At 33.9% G+C, this 13377-nt stretch overlaps 1 pseudogene; it reads left to right on the top strand.

Annotated features, from left to right (window-relative positions):
* Positions 1–347: 347 nt before the first annotated feature.
* Positions 348–12856, top strand: LOC112858862 (ubiquitin-conjugating enzyme E2 E1 pseudogene; annotated as a pseudogene).
* The last annotated feature ends 521 nt before the right edge of the window (positions 12857–13377 follow it).

Below are 13377 nucleotides of genomic sequence, written 5' to 3'. Positions count from 1 at the left end.
GCTAAGGAAGGGTCTTCAGTACGAGAGTGCCTGCTGACATGCAGATGGATGATCAAATACTATTTTTGTTCCATTTCCTCATTATAGTTCCATTTTCTCTCAGCAAACAGTATAACTAGATTTATTCAATAATACAGTAATTGCCAGACTAAAAAGAACATCAGAAATACAATCTTTTGCTGTCAACTTCAAAGGGATTCCATGCCTATAGTAATTAAAATTAAAAAGTATCATTATTCAAGGATGTTCTGTTTTTTTTTTTGAAAAATATTTTACTTCATTAAATTGGAAGTGAGTAGGAGAGGAAAAAACGAGTTGGTGTCATTTTCTCAACAGAGTATAACGAAATGGAAAAATCAGGTGTTAAATCCAGTCAAATCAAACATCAGGCTGAGGATATTAAGTTTTCCATTTGTGTATATGCTAAATGCAGGTAATTACTATTCAGCAGCTAATTCTATGTTCTTTATGCCCTAAATGAAATACGAAGCATATATTAAATACAAAATTTATCCATGAGAGATGAAGACTGTTTAACAAGCGGATACCAGAATATTATCCAAATCCAAATTATTTTAAAATAATTTTCATTTTTGTAAATGTCCAGATGTTTATATCACTTCATGAACATTATTATAGCATACCCTTGGAGAAATTAAGTAAATATTTCTCTAAAGTTCTAGATATATATCTTCTAATATTATTATTTGTTATTATACCAAACAGAATAAATTATAACACACTTATTGAGTTTGGGAGTAGCTCACATTTTAATATTTACAAAACAAAAACACTTTTTATAATTGGAGATATGTCACAATTTCATTGGGTGCTTTTTATAATATTTTTTTTCTACATGCTACAAAAAATAATGCTGTCTCTTGGAATCTATATTTTTTAGTTTCATTAAAAATGACATGGGGCGCCTGGGTGGCACAGTCAGTTAAGCGTCCGACTTCAGCCAGGTCACGATCTCGCGGTCTGTGAGTTCGAGCCCCGCGTCAGGCTCTGGGCTGATGGCTCGGAGCCTGGAGCCTGTTTCCAATTCTGTGTCTCCCTCTCTCTCTGCCCCTCCCCTGTTCATGCTCTGTCTCTCTCTGTCCCAAAAATAAATAAAAACATTGAAAAAAAAAGGAAAAAAAAATGACATGGATGGGGGGCACTTGGATGGTTCAATCAATTGGGCGTCGACTCTTGATTTCAGCTCAGACCATGATTTCATAGTTCCTAGGTTCAAGCCCAGTGTTGGGCTCTGCACTGACAGTGTGGAGCCTGCTTGGTATTTTCTCTCACTCTCTCTGCCCTCGCCTGCTTGAGCTCTCAAAATATAAACATAAAACATTTCTTTAATTAAGAAAAAATGGCATAGATGATAAAAGTAATTATAAGAGAAGGAAAAGTATCTCTTAGATTTTTAAAAGTTCTATATTTGGTAGCTTGATTCTTTTATCTTGACATATTTTAAAAATATAATTTAAATTTAATTGATTTATATGAAATTTGTATTATTTATTTTCTTTAGAGCAGTTTACTTATAATGCAGAGAGAAATCAGCTCTCATGTATTTGTAAACAGGAAAATAATTAATTAGATTATGTAAATTGGCATAGTGTGGATCACACAATGTAATACACAAAAACTTCATAAAATACTTACCTGAAAATAGTATCCGATATAGTAATAAGAAATATAACAAAAGGTTTTCTAGTACTATATCAAACTAGTCTCTATGATTTTCAAAATAGTTGGCATAATAATATTCATTATAATAAAATAGATATTATTTAAAGAGTTTGCAAACCCGATATGAGCATCTTAAACACATACATGAAATTATAATAATTAGTTAAGATAATAATTTTCTTATCAATTTCTTTTGGTAATATTCTAAATCGATCTGCATTTCCAGCTATTGCATGGAAAAAATATTTTGCATATATCTTGAGAGAAGGTTAAGTAAGGGAGATTAACAGATGTAGAGGACATTTTGTTATGTAATCTAATTATAACTTTGAAAAGGTGATTTGGGATGAGTTTGTTCATAAAACAAATACATATTTTATAATGCAAATGTCAATGGAGATTTATCTAGAAAAATAAAAACTATATAAACAACTATTTTACTTTATGTATAATGCATTTTAAGTTATAATAAAGTATGCTAATTATTAAAATGAACAAATGGTAAATCAACTGTAAATTTATTTGGAAGTTTCCTAACACCAGTAAGATATATCTTCCTTCATTTCAAATCGAATTTTCAGAGTCTGACCATAAAACATTTAATTTTACCCCAAATCTTTGAAGGTATAATAAACTTCTCAAGGGCCTCTTTCATTCACCCTATTGATACTGAATCTCTTTTGAAGAACTTATGATACCATCATTCCTATTGATTTTCTCCTTTTCACAATTTTGATGACCAGGTCCTTAATTGTCAAGGACTTTGCAATGACTTAGTAATTTTCTAACGTTACTTTCTTTGCTCTCTGCATAACTCAGTTATATGACCCTGTACACTTCTGTCTTCTAAGCTCTTTATTATACTGTGCCCCAGAGAGGTTAATGGTTTAACTTGCCACAACTACTTAGGACAGAAATAATATAATTAATAAATAATTATAGAGATATTTACATTAAAGTCAATAAATCTACGTGTGTCAGTTTACTAGAGCTGCCACAGCAAAATGCAATAGACTCTCAAGCTTAAATCACAGAAATCTATGTTCTCACATTTCTGGAGCCTGGAAATCTAAGATCAACATGCAAGAAAATTTGGTTTCTTCTGAATTCTCTCTCTTAGGCTTGTAGGTGGCTGCCCCCTTGCTGCCTTTTCACATGGTCAATCCTCTGTGTACATACAGTCCTGGTGTCTCACCTTCTTACAAGAACACCAGTTGTATTGGATTCTAGAAATGCTCTAATGGCTTTATTTTAACTTACTGACCTCTTTAAAGACCTCGTCTGCAAATATGGTTGCATTCTGAGGTACTGGGGTTTAAGAGCTTCTATACATATGATTTTTTTTTAATTTTTTTTCAATGTTTATTTATTTTTGGGACAGAGAGAGACAGAGCATGAACGGGGGAGGGGCAGATAGAGAGGGAGACACAGAACCGGAAACAGGCTCCAGGCTCTGAGCCATCAGCCCAGAGCCCAACGCGGGGCTCGAACTCACGGACCGCGACATCGTGACCTGGCTGAAGTCGGACGCTTAACCGACTGCGCCACCCAGGCGCCCCTACATATGATTTTTTGATGGGATACAATTCAGTCCAAAACAATATGCAATGCCAATATTTTATTATTATTATAATTATTATTGTTTATTATGTATTTTATTATTCATCCAACATATTCAGTGCTCCTGTTTTATTGTTATTACTGGGCTAGCAGTGAGGATAATACAAGGAAAAATACAAACATAATATGCCACTTTTTTCATAATATAATAAAACTTAATGTATGAAACTCAAATTTCTAATAATATTTAACATAAATAACTAAACTCAATTCCTTGAAGAATTTTTATTTTCCTCATGACTTCTCTCCAATCATAATTTTCTTGCTTCTTCCAATCTCCTTTTCTTGCTCTCACTCTTCTATTTACTGTCCAGATGAGATAAGATCTAAGAATCAATGCTAGATGCTATTACCATTTCTACCTTCACTCACTCCTCGGTGTCTCATGGCTATAAATGGCAATATATGCCATAAACAGGTCTATTAATTACACTCTTTTCTCCAAAATTGCTCCTTGTCAAATCTCCATTTCACATGATGTCATTGATTGCTCAGACAAAAACTTTACTTCTTTCAGACAAAAATATTTATAAAAATCCTTCTTATTTTCCCTTTTCCCTTAAAATCCATAGAAAATTAATCAGTAATCCCTGCCAATACTAACTCCAAAATAGGTCCCAAAACATTCTATATCACCTTTTCTTCATAATAATCACTGCAGCTTAGGGACAAAGCTATAATTGCCCCTAAGTTAGATCCCTTAAATTTCTTAATCTCTCTAATTTCTTAGTGCTCATTATTCAATCAGTCTGTAAAGGAATGTAGAATAACATTTTATACTATTATATATAATATGAACAAGTTATGGACACCTATGTTACAACATAGTGTCTATAGCTACAATTCTGGATTGTACACTTCAAGTTTTGTTAAGAGCGTAGAGCTCATCTTAAGGGCTCTTACCATATGAAAAAATGTGAACAAAATCACATCAACAGACTAGAGACAAATTTTTGTATGATTATATCAAAAGAGTCAGAAAAACTTTGACAGCATCCAACACACTTTTATGATAAAAACACCTAGCAAACTAAGAAAGAAGGGAACTTCTTCAACTTGAATATAATTTAAAATTGCACCAAAATCAATAAGATACCTAGAATAAACCTAACCAAAGAGGTGAAAGACCTGTACTCTGAGAACTATAAAAACTTCGATGACAGAAATTGAAGAAGACACAAAGAAATAGATATTCCACGCTCATGGGTTGGATGAGCAAACACTGTTAAAATGCCTGTACTGCCCAAAGCAGTCTACACATTTAATGCAAGTCCTATCAAAATGCCAACAGCATTTTCCACAGAGCTAGGATAAACAGTCCTAAAATTTACATGGAATAATAAAAGTCCCAACAAAGCTAAAGCAGGCTGGAAAAAGCAAAGCAAAGCTGGAGGCATCACAATTCCAGATTTCAGGTATATTACAAAGCTGTGCTGATTAGAACAATATGGTACTGGGACAGAAGTAGACACATAGGTCAATGGAACAGAATAGAAAAACCAGAAATGTACCCATAACTACACGGTCAATTAATCTTTGACAATACAGGAAGAATATCCAATGGGAAGAAGACAGCCTCTTCAACAAATGGTGTTGGAAAAACTGAATGGCAGCATGCAAAGGGATGAAACTGGACCACTTTCTTACACCATACACATACAAAAAAATTGAACATGCATGAAAGACCTAAATGTGAGTCAGGAAACCATCAAAATCCTACAGGAGAACACAGACAGTAACCTCTTTGACCTTGGTTATAGCAACTTCTTACGAGATACAGCTCCTGAGGCAAGGAAAAGCAAAGCAAAAATAATCTATTGGGACATTATCAAAAATAGTATACAAAATGTATAAATAACTTATCAAATGCAACAGCCAAAACCTGAATAACTTGATTAAAAATGAGCAGAAGACATAAATAGACATTTTTCCAAAGAAGATATACGGATAGTCAACAAACACATGAAAAGATGCTCAACATCACTGATCATCAAGAAAATACAAATCAACACTACAATGACATCATCTCAAACCTTTCAGAATGGCTAAAATCAGCACAATAAACAACAGGTGCTGGGAACCCTCTTTGCACATTTGGTGAGAATGCAAACTGGTGCAGACACTCTGGAAAACAGTAGGAGGATACTCAAAAAAGATAAAAATAGAACTACCCTATGATCCAGAAACTGTATTATTAGGTATTTAGTCTATGAATACAGAAATACTAACTCAAAGGGCTACATGCGCCTCGAAGTTTATAGCAACATTATCTACAATAGCCAAATTATTGAAAGAGCCCAAGTGTTTACCAACTAATGAATGGAAAAAGGTACACACACACACACACACACACACACCACATACATACACACACACACACACACACACACACACAATGGAATATTACTCAACCATAAAAAGAATGAAATCTTACCATTTGCAACAACATGGATGGAACTAGAGAGTATTATGCTAAATGACATAAGTCAGTGAGAGAAAGACAAATACCATATGATTTCACTCCTATGTGCAACTCAAGAAACAAAACAAATGAGCAAAAGGGAAAAGAGAAGGGAGAAAGTAAACCAAGAAACAGAGTGTTAACTATAGAGAATAAACTGACTTTTATAAATAAAAGTGAGAATCTAGATTCTTTCCCCTAAGATCAGCTGCAAGACAAGGATGCCCCCACCCTCTCCTCTTTGAGCACTCCTATTCAACATCATAGAAGTCTTAGTACAATAGAGCAAGAAAAATATACAAATCTATACAGATTGGTTAAAAAATGATTTTTTTCTTATAAATATAAGAAAATTAAGTAAATCATTAAGAATCAATATCAACAACGACAACCAAAAACTTCTGAAACAAATAAAGCCATTATAGAAAGGCTGAAGGATACAAGGTCAACACAAAATAGTCAACTGCTTTCCTATATACCAATAATGAACAATTAGAATTAAAAAATTAAAAACACAATACCATTTACATACACATACAATACCTGAAATACAAATATAAATCTAATAAAAACCATGTACAAGATCTGTATGAAGAAAACTATAAAACTCTGATGAAAGAATCAAAGATGTAAGTAAATGCAAATGATAATAATTAAAAATATTCACATTTATGAATAGAAAAAATAGATATCTTCAAGATGTTAGTTCTTCCCAGTTTGATATACAGATTCAATACCATCCCAATCAAACTTCTAGAAAGTTATTTTCTGAATACCAACAGAGTCTAATGTTTATATAAAATGGCATAAGATCCAGAATAGCCAGCACAATATTAAAGAAGAACAAAGTGAGAGTACTGAAGTACTGAAACTACCTGACTTCAAGACCTCCTGTCAAGTTACAGCAATCAAGAGTGTGGTATTAGTGAAATACAGAAAAAATGATCAGTGGAACAGAATAGAGAGCCCAGAAATACACCTACACAAATACAGCCGACTGATATTTGACAATGGAGGAAAATAATTCAGTGGGGGAAAAAGAAAGTAGTCTTTTTAAGAAATGGCTTTGGAACAACTGAACATCCACATGCAACACAATGAATGTAAACACAAGCTTTACACCTTTCACAAGAATTAACTCAAAATGGATCATAGACTGAAATATAAAACACAAAGATATAAAACTCTTAGAATATAACACAGAAGAAAAACGAGGTAGACATTCTTGGTTTGGCAGTGACAATTAAGATAAAACACTAAAAACATAACCCATGAAACACAAAATTAATAAATTGGATTTCATTATAGTTAAATTTTTCTGTCTTGTAAAAGGTTCTGTTAGGAGAATGAAGAGATAAAACACATAAGAGGAGAAACATTTAGAAAACACAATTGGCAAAGGATTTATATTCAAAATTTCCAAAACTGTTAAAACTCAGCAATAAGAAATCAAACAGCTTAGGTAATAAATAGGCGAAAGATCCGAAGAGATGTCTTACAAAAAGGAGATATACACATGGCAAGTAAGCATTTGAAAAGATGTAAACAACATGTTTAATGCCATTAAGGAATTGCATGTTAACAATCCGATGCTATAGCACAGCTATTAGAATAGCTAGAGTTCAAACTACTGACAACACCAAATGCTTATGAGTTTGGAGCAACAAGAACTCTCATTTATTGCTGGAGGAAATGAAAAATGGTACAAGCCACTGTGAAAGATAGCCTGGCAGTTTCTTTCAAACTAAACACACCACCTTTATGATCCAGCCATGATATTTACCCAAATGAACAGAAAACGTCTGTCCAAACAAAAACCTTCACATGAGCGTTTGTAGCAGCTTTATTCATAATTCCCAATATTTGGAAGCAACCAAATAGGTGTTTCAGTAGGTGAATAGATAAATAAGCTGTGATGCATTCAGACAATGCCATATTATTCAGCACTAAAAAGAAATGAGCTATCAAGTCACAAAGACATATGGAGGATCCTTAAACGCATATTGCTAAGTAAAAGCAGCCAATTTGAAAAGGTTATGTACTCTATAATTCCAACGATATGATTTTCTGGGAAAGGCGAAACTAACGAGACAATGAAAGGATCAGTAGCTGTCCAGGAGTTCAGAAGGAGAGACAGAAGGATGACTAAGTGAAGCACAGTGGATTTGTAGGGCCGTGGAAACGTTCTCAAAGATACTCTAAAGGTGGATTTATGTTACACATCTGTCAAAAATATATAAATATGCAACACAAGGAGTTAACCTTAATGTAAAATGTGGACTTCAGTCATAATAAGGTATCAATACTGGCTCATCAGTTGTGAGAAGTATATCACACTAATGCAAGACATTAATAATAAAGGCAACTGTGTACAGAAGGAGAGAGGGTATATTAGAAATCTCTATTTTCACTCATTTTTTTTTCTGTAAACCTAAAAATTCTCTGAAATATAAAATCTATTCAATTAGGCAATTTAAAGTCATGGATAAAAGGGATATAATAAGAAGGTTATGAATCAGAAATAAAACTGATATTTCATGAGACAACTGCCAAGAATTTAATGAAGTAGTTTATCACAATACTAAAATAGAAAAAAAAAAGGAAAGAAAGAAAGGAGACAATATGAAGCATGGCATTGCACAAGAATGAGTTCCAGTACATAGAGTGTGTTCACATGTCATGTCTATTTTTCTTCAAAATTTTTACTTTTCTCACCACTAACATATAGATAATGGAAACAAAATAAACATTAAAGTAAGAATTTTCAAAATTACCTAGAGTATTTTTATTTGCATTTTTTTAAAAAAGCTCTCTTCTTGTCTTCCCACTACGCATCTGACCTTTTCTATTTTCAATCAACCTCCTTCATTGTTTTAACCTTCGACATGACATAAAAAGTTCCTTTTCTTGTTTTCTTTTTAAAGATTACTGAACTTGCACTTTTCTATGAACATTTATCCAATATTTTCCCATATTGTTCCCTGCCCTCTTTGCAATAGTTTCAACCACCAAGAAATGGAGTCCCTTTATGTCTTTCTGAATGTTGGCTGGCCTTGTTTGACAAAATGCAGTAGAAGTGGTAGTATGCTTCTTCTTAGGCTTAGGCTTTGTACATTCCTACTCCTTCTGTTAAAAATCTAAAACCATGTAAATGAACTTAGGCTAGCATGCTGAAGGGTGAGACCATTGGGCTGTAGCCCAAGTTTTCCAAGGTATCATTTGTGAATGACATTTTTTAAAGAGCCAGCCATGGCCAATCTACCAGCTGACTGAAATACATGAAGCAAGACCAGCTGAGACTAGTAAGTATGATCCAGTAAGAACCACCTAGATGTTTTGCTAACCTACAAATACACATGAGCTAAATAACTACTTAAATTTCTTTTAAGCCACAAAGTTTTAGAATAGTTTGTTACACAACAAAAGTTAACTAAAACAAAAAACTTCAAAAGACACAAATATAATAATGACCATCAAACCTTTTTTCTCATGAATTTTCTGGGAAAGGCAAAACTAACAACACAATGAAATTTTATTTATTTATTATCTCCAACTGGATATCCCACTGGCAACTTAAGCCTTATCAATACTGAAATCATTGCTCCTTTTCCAAATTTTTATATTTTATATTTTTTCTTCACCCATATTAGTTAAAAATCATACACATTTGAAAAATTATTTTAATTACAATTCTTTATCCTTAATATATCACCAAGTGGATAGTGAGTCACCCCAAATGTCTCATAAATGCATTCTTATTTCCTGTTTACAGTATAATAGTGTTCACTTAGCATATCTTGAACTATAACACAGATGATATAATCTCTTTTTAACTGCTCTTTTAATTTGCAGGGTCTCTTCAATCCAAATCTTCTAGAAGTATATTTCTATATTGAAATCATTATTATTTAAATACCTCATAAAATTTATTTTTTCTTGATACTATTTAAGGAAAATTGTATTGTATCTGATATATGAAAACAAAATCCACTATCATGAGTTCCTAGACTACTTAGGTTATATTTCGACCTTAGTTTGATCCCTGATTCTCTCATTCTATATTGTAACTACTCCAAGTATACTCATTTATTCCATATCTCCTTGTCTTTGTAAAAGCTGTTTCCTCTACCTAGAATTCCCTAAATTCAATGTTATCATATGTTGACTGTCCCACTTTTTCTTCAAGTGACAGTTCATGTATTATCACCTGTAACTATAGATGGAACATATTAGATAGAAATAAAAAAAATATGATAGCTTAGAGAGTAAACACCATCACTGAGGCAATATTGATTATGTCGTTATTTTTTTTAATGCTGATTTTTGAGAGAGAAAGTGTGAGCAGGGTAGAGGCAGAGAGAAAGAAAGAGAGAGGAAGAGAAACTCTGAAGTGGGCTCCACGTCGACAGCAGCAAGCCTGATGTGGGGCTTGAACTCACGAACTGTGGGATCATGACCTGAGTCAAAGTCAGGCAATCGACTGAGCCACCCAGGCGCCCCTCATTTTTTTAAAATATATTAATTTATTTTGAGAGAGACAGATAGAGACTGAGTGGGGGGAGGGATAGAGAGAGAGGAAGAGAGAGAATCCCAAGCAGGTTCTGCAGCTGTTAGTGCAGAGCCCTACGTGAGCTTGAGCTCATGACCTGAGAGATCATGACCTGAGCAGAAACTAAGAGTCAGATTTTTAACTGACTGAGCCATCCAGGAGCCCCTCTTTCATTATTTTTTTTTAAGTCCATTTCAATCACTCATCCAAAAACATGTCCTGTACTTATCTGAGACTACTATTGGTTTCTCTGATATTATAGTCAAAATATTACCAGCGCTTTGTTTTTCCCTAAAGCCTCTACTGGCTTCAAATAAGCCAATATAATATTCACTCTCTCTCTCCCTCTCTTTTTTTTTTTTTTTTTTGTTTTTGAGACATCACCATATTTAGCTAAATTTTAAGCTTTTATAATGCTTTAAAAAAACTATGAGTAAAATTTTCTTTGGGCAAATAGATCTGATATCATTGGATGTACCAAATTCTATCTTCTCTGCCCAATCACGTAGTTAATACATATTCTACATAGCCCTATGCTTTAAAGAATTACCAGTGTATTTTTTTCCAAAGGTACTGACAAAAATTAAAGACTGTTTTTTTTTTTCAGTGTAGTCTTCTTTGAAAAGAGACACTTTCTTTGATAATATTTAACAGTTGTCATTCCATCACACTTTGATATCAATCACTCACTCCACATTAGTGTTAAGTCCCCCCTATAATCAGCAGATGTATCATTTCATAGTGTCCTTGAGCTTCTAATTGACTGTCAGTTCTCAGATCCATCTTCCTAAATTCTACATTTGGTGACAGCGCTTAGAAAACACTCAATTTTACTGATGCTCTTTAGGGATTTTCTGAGATGTGGGAAATTAGGTGATGTCTTTTTTATTCTCAGTTTGTCATTTCTGTGAGTCTAGATTCATCACTGAACTTATCCAAAAAATAATGCAGTGATAAATGACTAAAGGGACTAAAGTGCTAAAGACTTTAGGGTCTATAGTTTTTCCTATAGTTGATAATAGTTAGTTACAATGCATAAATAATTGCAAACAATTTCAGTATTATCAATGGCAGTAGCCAGTGTGATAAAATCAATTTAGCTAATTATATACATCCACCATTTTCAAAAAACTTGAATAAAAAGCTTTACTGGAAGATATTTATCTTTTATGACTATCATTTTGAGACATTTCTTCTTACAAGAAAATCTCAAGATTGTACTTAGAATTGGCATAAATTTTATTGGAAATTTACATTTTGTTTATAAATTACATTATAATTTTACTTATAATTTACTGGTTTCCATGTCTTAAAATATATTTTTTCCTAACGTATAATTTTTTTTATCAAAAGACTTGCAGTTGTGGAACTTAGCAAAAAATTCAATAATTTTCATAGTAAGTATTTTTGTATTTTTAGCATTTGATTTATTAAATAAAATATTTATTGTATAGATTTCCTGATCCTCAAACCACAGTCAAAACTCACTCATTTAGCGATAGCCTCTTACTATCTCTCATGTAATTTAAACTAGTATTTTCTTACTTTAATATTATGCAGTAATATTTACTCAAACATCACTCAGTTTGACTTCTGCTCCTCTCCCATCAACAGAAGGACAGGCCAAACCCAGCCCAAGGAGCAGGAGCATCCCACCAGGGCAGTGGCACAAAGGAGTCAGACACAAAGAGATGGGCTTTTTCTTGGGTGGGGTGTGGGGTTCGCTTCGCTGGATGACGTTCGGAAGGACAGCACTAGCTCCTCCTCATCTTTGTCCTCCAACATAAACCAAGAAAGAAACAAACGCCCCCAAGAAGAAGGAGAGTAAAATTAGTGTGAGCAAGAATTCTAAACTCCTCAATACTAACGCAAAGAGGATTCAGAAGGAACTGGCAGACATCACTTTAGATCCTCCACCTAACTGTAGTGTTGGTCTCAAAGGTGGTAACATCTATGAATGGAGATCCACCATGCTGGGGCCTCCAGGATCTGTATTTGAGGGCGGTATACTCCTCCTTTATACCACTTTTATACCAGAATACCCCTTTCAACCTCCAAAGGTTACATTTTGGACGATAGCCTCTCACTGTAATATTAACAGTCAAGGAGTTATTTGCTTGGACATATTAAGAAGATAATTGGAGGGGCGCCTGGGTGGCGCAGTCGGCTAAGCGTCCGACTTCAGCCAGGTCACGATCTCGCGGTCCGTGAGTTCGAGCCCCGCGTCGGGCTCTGGGCTGATGGCTCGGAGCCTGGAGCCTGTTTCCGATTCTGTGTCTCCCTCTCTCTCTGCCCCTCCCCCGTTCATGCTCTGTCTCTCTCTGTCCCAAAAAATAAATAAAAAACGTTGAAAAAAAAAAAAAAAGAAGATAATTGGAGTGCAGCACTAACCTTTTCTGAAGTTCCCCTTTCTATCTTCTCCCTTCTTAAGAGACTGCAATCCTGCTGACCCTTTGGTGCCTAGTGTTGCCATTGAGTATATGACCAACAGAGCAGAACATGATAGAATGGCCAGACAGTGGACCAAGAGATATGCTACATAAATTGGGTTTTCACAATTCTTATGTTGTTTGTCAGAGAGAGCTACTTGTGATTTTGAAGGGGTGGGGGAGGGTGGGAGTTGATAAAAAGTAGGGTATTTCTATAACAGATTTTATTCAGTTTATTTCCTAAGATTTTGTTGTAACTTAAGGTATCTTGCTACACTATACAGAATTGATAATAGCAACTCTTAAAACTGTCATTACTTCTGCAATATTAGCTGAAGTGTAGAACAGAGAATAGGCATTTGGGTTCAGTTGCTTGTAGTCTGTAAATTTAAAATAGCTTCATTTTGTGCAGGTTATACACATGGCCATTTATGTAAAGTCTTTCCAAGACTACATATTTTTTGGCTCAAAAAATGGAATTTATTTTTCCTTCTTGGGAGGGCACATTGATATTTAACAGTTTTTAGAGACTGTCACCATATATATATATATATATATATATATATATACACACACACACACACACACGTATACATATATATATACATACGTGTATATATATACATACGTGTATA

This window comes from Puma concolor, chromosome B1 (genome assembly GCF_028749965.1).
Source record: "Puma concolor isolate L17-30 chromosome B1, mPumCon1.1.hap2, whole genome shotgun sequence".
Classification (NCBI taxonomy): Eukaryota; Metazoa; Chordata; class Mammalia; order Carnivora; family Felidae; genus Puma; species Puma concolor.
This window is presented reverse-complemented; position numbering and strand designations above follow the sequence as displayed.